General features: G+C 43.7%; 1 long non-coding RNA gene across 1 annotated transcript; it reads right to left on the reverse strand.

The window, feature by feature from the left end:
- Positions 1-2,286: 2,286 nt before the first annotated feature.
- LOC133275164 (uncharacterized) lies at positions 2,287-8,074 on the reverse strand. The gene is made up of 3 exons (XR_009745421.1): positions 6,899-8,074; positions 3,805-4,023; positions 2,287-2,914 (listed from the first exon to the last, which is right to left on the reverse strand). It is a non-coding gene; the product is annotated as an uncharacterized LOC133275164 (long non-coding RNA).
- Positions 8,075-9,228: the final 1,154 nt, after the last annotated feature.

Here is a 9,228-nt window from a genome sequence, read left to right on the forward strand (position 1 = left end):
AACAAATGTTAATGTCTCTGCTTGCCATGATTAAATTTAGTCTTATTTTTAATTGTAGCTTCATATCCTGTCTGGTCTTCATATTTAGAAGCCAGTTAGCAATGACTGGACAGAAGAACCTGTAACCTGTTTCAGCAAAAAGGCTATTAGCTTTACAGCTCTGGTATATATAGGTAACATCTGGGGAGTAAATGACCTGTAGTTGTTAAAATTAATTTCCTTTTTGTTCTTTTCTCTCTTGGTTTCTCTCACCACATTTATTTTCTTCTATACCTTCCTCTTAACTCCCCTCTTACCTTTCTGAGTTTTGTTCTAGATTAATTTTTCTGAAGCTCTTAAAAAAGTCAGTGACTTGCAAGTATTTTTCTCTGTAAAGGTCACAGAGTCTTTCCCACTGCACTGTTCCTTTAAAAAGAGACAACTTGTGTTCATCTGACACCCCAGCAGACAGTAACAGATAAGAACATGCACAATTGGAGCCTGGGCACTCTCCCAGTGGGCTGTGCACACACATCCCTGGGAGCCAGCTGCCATCTCTCACTCCTTGGACATCTGCTCCATTTATGTGCAGAGTTTGTGATAAACTGAAGTCCCCCAAAAGACCAAGCTACGGAGCCAACTCCACAGTTTAGTTTCACTTTAGCCATCTTTCTAGGCAGTCTTTTCTTGTCCTGGACCAGTTCAGTGATATCATCTGCATCCTCTGAGGCTGTCATTTCATCTTCATGGGCTCTGTTTTCCATGCCAAGTTTCCACTTAAAACTCAGCTCTTGACCACCTTTAAGGCTTCCACAGAATTCCACAAGAAGCTGGTCACTGATTTAAGCTCCCACTCACAGAAACCACATTCTCAAACCTATTTAGCATGATGCAATGCCTGTAAACTCTCCAAAGATTTAAAGACAGTAAGAACACCATTACAAGAATAAGGCATACTATATAAGATATACAGGGGTATACAAGATATATAAGGGGTATATAAGATATATAAGGGTATATCAAGGACTCTGTTCATCAGTCCCATTCAAGAGTAATGGCGTGAATATTAACAGCAGAGGCTTCAGGGGCATTTTATGTTTGAATGCTGGTGAAAGAGCAACTCCTCTCTCTTTCTGCCTAATGAATCATAGAATCATAGAATAGTTAGGGTTGGAAAGGACCTTAAAATCATCAAGTTCCAACCCCCCTGCCATGGGCAGGGACACCTTACGCTAAATCATATCACCCAAGGCCTCGTCCAACCTGGTCTTGAACACTGCCAGGGATGGAGCATTCACAACCTCCCTGGGCAACCCATTCCAGTGCCTTACCACCCTAACAGGAAAGAATTTCCTCCTTATATCCAATCTAAACTTCCCCTGTTTAAGTTTTAACCTGTTACCCCTTGTCCTATCACTACAGTCTCTAATGAAAAGTCCCTCTCCAGCATCCCTATAGGCCCCCTTCAGATACTGGAAGGCTGCTATGAGGTCTCCACGCAGCCTTCTTTTCTCCAGGCTCAAAATGGAACTGCTTCTACAGGAGAGACTTAATAGCTTGGTACACTGAATAGTCACCCAGGATACAAATATCACAGGCTTTAATTCCTTCCCTAGGCAAGGAAAAGCCCATGTGTTTGAATGTGCAATACCCAGAAGTTCAGTTCGGACCTCTTCTGTCCCAAAAGATGGCTGCAAACACTAGCATATCATTTTTACAAGAGATTCATGACCTCTGAAAAACAAGCAAAGCAAAAAATCCCAGGCCATTCTGTATTCCATTAGTCTTTGGCAGTTAGGAGATGAGGGGAACTGCAGAAAGACTATATAAATATAGTTATATAAAACAATTGTTCTACAAACTCATAATTTTACTGTTATAGCTACACACATTTTAATTAAAAATACTGGCAACTCCTGCCAGCTCCCAGCTATTTCTGCAGCCAGGCATTAGCAACAGCTGGATCCAGGAAGCATTTCACAGGCAGTTTTTGGATGCTTTGTGCCTCCCCAGTCATACACAGAGCATGAGAATGTACCAGCCTTGTGAGACCTCAGACACTGCTACTCTTGTGCATTTCCCCAAAAGCATTTGAAAGGTACAAGTCTCATTCTGCATCAGACCAAAGCCAGATGTCAAAAACTGCTGACAAAGAGTAATGTTCTCTGCTGCACAACCATAGCTCTGGTACCCTCTCCTGTACAACAATGTTGAATTTTGTTTAGGGAGGTCCATAAAAATTGATAAGTGAAAACATAAAATGGACAGATAAAGCTGTAAAACAAACCACCAAAAAAAAAGCAGAGCCATAAGGAATCAATCACTTTATTCTTTCCATAATTGTGACCACAATAATAAGCAACAATGAAGTACTGGAGCCATTAAATTAATCATGAAATATTTGTGAGGTTCAATTTTACTGACATGTTTAATTTCATTGTAACTTTTCTATACTGAAGTCAAAAATGGGGAGGGGGGGTGGAGGGAAGCTTAGGATTTCTGAATACAGAGCTGAAATCTCTTCCCTCCAGCTTGCAGGAGAGAAAATGCGGTAGACTGATCTCTGCTCTGCTCAACTGCGAAATGTCAATGGTTAGGTACCTGTGTGTAAATGCCTGTGTGAGCAAAACTGTGGGTCCAGTTCCTACAAATAACTGCACACAGGGTCTGGAGAAGCTTGAGCACTTGTGCTGCACCACCCACTATGGGCTGTTTATGTTCATATGAGTTATTCTAGGTTTAAAGAGCTTTAGCCAACCAGTCCAGACCAGCAGAGTAGCTTTTAGCTGCCCAGTTTCGTGTGACAAATCATCAATAGTGAATTCCCAGTGTGAAAAGGCTGTGACCGGTTTTTGGCTTTAAACTCCCTCCTCAGAGATGCCTCAAAATACCGCTGATTAAAACATTGGCAGAAATCCAGTGTTTCAGGAGTGATCTGGAAGCAGAGTAAAAAAAATAAAAATAGAGCAAGTGACTAGTTTGCTTGTGTGATTTCAAACACATTATTAAAGATCATTTAACAATCTCACTGTAGCAAAAGACCTAAAATCTGCAGAAGGGGCTGGTGGTCTGCAGAGAAGGGATAAAACCCCGTCCCGCAGAAATCCAGGACTTGCAGGCAGTTGCACAAGGGAGCTGGGGTTCAAACCTCTTAGCACATTTTTGTTCAGCGAGGCTTTCTCACAGACATAAGCTCCACTGCAACTGCCTTTGAAGTCCTATGCACACCTGCGTAGATTACAAAGAAGGGAAGGCAGGTCCCTCCACACCCAAACTGTAAATTAACAATGCAACATGTCAAGTTAAGATATGCCCTCCAGCACCTTGTTTTAAAGGCAGACAGACCAATGGCTGACAATCTCCTGATACTCTTAACCCTTTCCCTGGAATTCACATCCAGTTTCCAGCCTCCTGAAAGAAGAAACAAATGTAGAGAAGTGACTGTGATTTTAAAAAAGTTATATACCTGTTCAAACCTGGGCCATCTGCTTTAATCCAAGACAGAAATTGAATCATAACCTGTGGGGTTTTTTTCTGCACAAAACAGAAGAAAGTTGCCACTGTACTAATTTGGTTTCTGCAGAGTGCCTTGTACAGCAATAGTTTTGGCCTGCGAATGTCACTGGTTGAAGACAACCAGCCTTTGCATTTCCATTTCACCTGTTACTCCTGGAAGAACTCCCTGCTATGGGTAGATCATGGCAATTACCATGGTTTTTTCTCCAAAACCCTTCAGGAGGCTCTGCTTTTCCACCAGAGAAGTATGTCACCAGTAACTATAGTTTTGAAAGGACTTTTAACTGATCCAAGAACAAGTATACTCACCCAAACTGCAAGACTTCCTAGTCCTATTGCCATCTCTTTCCTTACCTCCTCCACTTTGTCATGGTGGGCCACTACTCACACTCATCATGTTGAATCACTTCATATCCAGTGATGGGTTACAACTAATTCTTGTGCTACCTGTAATGCTAGCGCTCCCCTGATCTAACCTCCTCTTGACTCTATCTCATTGTGTGGCTCCTACAGCTGTAGGGAGCAAACCTGTGAGGAAAGGGAAGGGAAAACACAATGAGTGTATGAAAAAGAATAAGGAAAAGACAGAGCTGATTAATAACAGCAATGTAAAGGAGCACCACTGCAATGCATTATGGCATCTTTACTGGTTTTATGAGAATCTTGAATTCCAAGCTGCTTCTCCACCCAAGGAATTCTGAATTCAGGTGTAGATTTTTTGGTTTTGGGTATTTTTTTTGACTCTTACAATTACACAGCAGACATAACTGGAATAGTCAGTGCAGTACATCATTCTGTAGCACCCTGAAATGTTGTCACTGTTGGGGAGCAGATAATGTAGGGAAATGTGACCAGATTTTATTTTTTGCAATAAAGATGAGTGGGCAGCCCCCTAGGTCAAGTTGGGACTTATCACACACATCCCACCAGCCCAGGAGAAATCAAGTTACAAGAAAGAAACGAGGTCCCACACCCAGGCTGTGAGATCAAAATGAAAAGGGCCCAGATAGGGTCCATTCAGTATCTAGATTAAAAGACATTAAGTCAATTACTTATTGCCTGATAAATTTCTAAAAACAACAAAGCTTCCTCTGAGATGGCAAGATGGGGAATGACATTCCAGATGGTTCCAGTGAATTGAGGCTATCAGTTGCCCTTCACAGAGAGTTAAGTGGATTTTTAGTTCTTTTAATGAGCACATCTTCAATCTGACAACAGATCAGTGCACATAGATTCAAAATAAAATTTAAGATGGATGAATATATGTGTGTTTGAAGAACAGAACAGAATTAATGCTATCAGCAGTGCCCAAATGCACTTGATCAAAAAACTACTTCTAAAAAATATGTCAAATAATGCCAGCACCTGACTTTAATTGACTTATTTTCCCTCATTTCTGCTGTTTTGCTTCTCACCTTTTATCTCAAGAGCCCTCTATCATCAGCATCTAAAGAATCCACATCTCCAAACTCCCTCAATAATAGAATATAGTGTATTAGCCATAATAATCACAACACCAAAATGACTGACTGCCCTGATATTGATTTTCTCCTGTTAGTAGCACAGAGAGTGCAACAAACACATAAAAATGGATTACTTTCATTTCAAAGGAAAGGGCAACTTGATCTAATCCAAAGAGCGAGTGAAAATAGCACTAAGGAGTGTCTCACTTATTGTAATTCACTGAATTCATACCACTTCAGCTTAGCTTGAAGAGAAATAAAGACCCTTCTAATAGTATTGGGGAATTTGAACTTTTGGGAGGAGAGGTAATCAGCCCTCCCCTGAGTTAACCTAAAGGACAAGAGTACCAATACACTCAGTAAAGAGCTATCTCATTAATTCTGTGAAATATTGACATATAAACTGAGCAAAGTGTAATTACTTGCCCTTGAAGGCCATTGCAAGTAAGGGCTTGGAGTTCCTCCTGCCAAGAGTTCATGCTCCCTTCAAGTATATCATGAATCTAATTGACCTGGTATCTCAGATGTATAAAGCTGACTAGTTTTTGTAGAACCACGGCTCAGAGGAGGAAATGATACCCTGACTGTGTCCAGGTGACCGGGCTCCTAAACCTCCTTACTTCCACTTTTGCTCTTCAGCCAAACTTCCACCCCCTCTCATCCTTTCAGATATAAACTCTCCAGTGTTTTAAAAACTTCTCCTATTACAGGGACCCTTAGAAACCAATTCACAGGTGCCCCCATTGTTCTACAAACACCGCCATACTGTGATTTAGTCACTGGTCAAATCTCATTCAGCTGCCTCCAGAAACTGTTCACGCACACAATGGCCGAGTGGGGGGCACTCACACCCCTTCCTTCATACACAAACAGAATTACCTTCCCACTCATCTTGTTCTTCTGTGAGCGCACCTGACTGTGTAGCCAGCAGTTGCTGTAGAGAGTACTGAATATTTTTCCTGTTATTGCTCATTAGTATTGCACAGGCACCTGCATGCCCTGGCTTACATCTGGACTTACCTGGCCAAGGATAGACAAACAGTGAGGGACAGTGCCTGCCTGCAAAGCCTGAAATCTAAACACACAGCCCAAACAAAGGCTGAGCTCCCATTTCCGTCTGACAGGTGGGAGAAGGTGCCACCTCTCCTATGACGACCACATCCCCTTCCTTCCTGCACTGAGAGTGAGGCTGTTCAGCAGGAAGCCCCATCTCCTCTGGCAAGAAGAAATCCCACTTTCCTTGGGGATCTCCCACGATATACCTAGGAATTTCTTGCTGTGTATCTCCCATACTCACCAAGGGTTGACCCCTGCCACACCATGCACACACACAGCCCCTTCCAAATTATTGGAGCCCATGTAAATCTATGTACTCATCTATACATGCACAAACACGCAGACAAGGCGCTCTACCTACCCCAACACACCTAGAAAGACCTAGGACTGCCCACTTTGCCCTTGGGCAACCTAATTTCATCACATGCTGCACCTCAGCCCGGAACTGCATTCGCATACAGGTCCCCCAGGAGCTGCTTCTCAAAGGCACCCACAGGGGCTTTTCCTCCCACTGCTTCATGATCTGATTCATGCTCTGTGTTGCGTGACATGACACACACCCTTGAATTCACCCATGTTATATTTAATACTGGAAACAGTCCAATTTCCTCAGGCTCACATGTACAATGAGGTGATGAGCTTCCCTGTGTTGTTGTTCATGGTGGCACCACACCATTTGAGGTCACCATGCAAGCTTCGCCTCACAAGTGACTCCCCATTTAGGGCAGGGTCAAGTGTCCACTTCTAGCAGCATCCCACCTAAGTCTGGCTCTGCTAGACTTGTAGACAGCCTGCCAATCAGTCCACTAAATTCAAGAAGAAAACAAAGTGTAGTAGCAGAAGTAGTAGATATGAATGAGGAACAGAACCAGAAAAGCCTTTACCTTTGGGTTCTTGGTGGTACTCCTGAGTCCTGAGAGCAGGCTCATATCAGGTGCTCTGAAGATGGGTCACAGGAGGATGCAAACATAAATTGACAAATAATTAGGGTTAGCTAAGCGTAACTTCAGAATTTCTTTTCAGAGGATAAAACTGTGACTGCTGTTAAATGGAGATGCCCTTAAGGAAAGAAAATTAAATTAATTTAATAGTCAGGCTGCCATAACCCTTTCTCTGGGATTTCCCAGATGGAGATATGTGTAAATGAGCTCTATAGACCATGTGTTACAAACCCAGCATTTCAGGAAGCATCCAGACTGACTCTGCACAGTTCTGTGTATGTTCAGTAGATCTGAGAGTATGTATGCTTGCCTTCATTGAATAACATGAGTGAGCATGGCAAAGCCACAATCCTGGGCACTCCAGACTTACCATACTATCATTTACACAAGCAGAACAAAACTGTCGGAAATCCCCAGGACTTTCAGGCTGGCTGTGCACATGCCAGGTAGCTAATCTGTGCTCAGCAGGGCTACCAACTGGCTAGAAAACCTGGGCCAGCATAAAAAACCTAAGGCTCTGCCTGTAAGACATGTCTGCAAGGAAAACAAGACATCCCTAGGAGTACTCAGATGTGTGGGGCTCTGTGTTAATCACAATGGCAACAAGAGCTTGCTTCGGTCCACCTCATCTCCGACAGACAGAGGCTTAGATGCCTGACAGAAGCAGATTCCAGACAGAGCCCATGCCTGGTGTCATCATTTGGAAGGTTGTGCTTGTTTGTACTAGCCCATCAACAAACAGATGAGGATCCCATGCAATGCTAATTATATACTACAGGTACATGTTAAGCCATTTTATAGACAGTTGTGTGCCTTTATAATTTAAAGGGACAAGTGCAGTGAGTTACATATAAATGAGGTCTGGCTTAGTGTCACAGCATCTATAATACACAAGAAAAGCAAATAAACTAGGGAGCCTTTTCTCCTCTGCATTACTGCACAGGAGGTAGGCAAAGTGCTGAGGCTGGTATTGCCTGCTGGTGGGGAAGCAGTGGCTTGTTAGCACAGCTAGAGGCGCTGGGAACCCTAAGGGAGAACATACCTGCCAGGAATGGGATGTAGCAGAGGCCTCTCCCTGCCAAACCCCAGCCAGGAGGCTGGGATGGGCACTGGAGGGAGTACCTACAGCAGCCCTGGAGGGAGGCAAAGGCTGCACCCAAGCCCTCCTCTCCATAATCCCATAGGCCAGCTTCCCACCCAGCACCAGTGCCTGCTGCTCAGAGCATAAACCCAAAAAGAAATGCACATGAAGGGAAAAACAAGAAAAGTAGGGAAATGGCTAGGGAAATAAAGCTCACTATACCCCTGGCCAAGTTCCCAGAGCTATGCAGTTTTCTAGGATATATCACCTGGGATACTGCAGCATCAATCCATAAACAAAAAATAAACAGGCATTTACCTACTGCAGTGCAACTTCAGCAGCGATGCTCAATCGCTAAGGCAAAAGACTGACAGGATTTTTAAAAGGACCTGAACCTGTCTTGAACAGTGAAGGATCCAGAATTGCATTAGATAAGAGCCTTCTTAGAAACTGGATGGTTGTACACTCACCTCATGTCACAAGACAACCCATTGCTGATAGAGACAAGGAAGGAATTTTTCCAAGAATCATAGAATCATAGAATGGTTTGGGTTGGAAAAGACTTTAAGATCATCTAGTTCCAACACCCCTGCCATGGACAGGGACACCTCACACTAAACCATGTCATTCAAAGCTCTGTCCAACCTGGCCTTGAACACTGCCAGGGATGGAGCATTTACCACTTCTCTGGGCAACCCGTTCCAGTGCCTCACCATCCTAACGGGAAAGAACTTCTTCCTTATATTTATCTTGAACTTCCACTGTTTAAGTTTTAACCCGTTATCCCTTGTCCTGCCACTACAGTCCCTAATGAAGAGTCCATCCCCAGCATCCTTGCCCCCTTTCTCTTCTCCAGGCTGAACAGCCCCAAATTTCTCAGCCTGTCTTCGTACAGGAGGTGCTCCAGGCCCCTGATCATCCACATTGCCTCCTCTGGACATGCTCCAACAGCTCCATGTCCTTATGTTTAGGACACCAGAACTGCACACAATACTCCAAGTGAGGTCTCACAAGAGCAGAGTAGAGGAGCAGTAGAGGTCACGCTCCTTTTGATGCAGCCCAGCACATGGTTGGCTTTCTGGGCTGCGAGCACACACTGAAGCTGGCTCATGTTCATTTTCTCATCAACCAACACCCCCAAGTCCTTCTCCGCAGGGCTGCTCTGAATCTCTTCTCTGCCCAACCTGTAGCT

The sequence above is a fragment of the Pezoporus flaviventris genome, unplaced genomic scaffold, assembly GCF_033815535.1.
Source record: "Pezoporus flaviventris isolate CSIRO_AGI_PZ_B2104156 unplaced genomic scaffold, CSIRO_AGI_Pfla_v1 ptg000002l, whole genome shotgun sequence".
Lineage (NCBI taxonomy): Eukaryota > Metazoa > Chordata > Aves > Psittaciformes > Psittacidae > Pezoporus > Pezoporus flaviventris.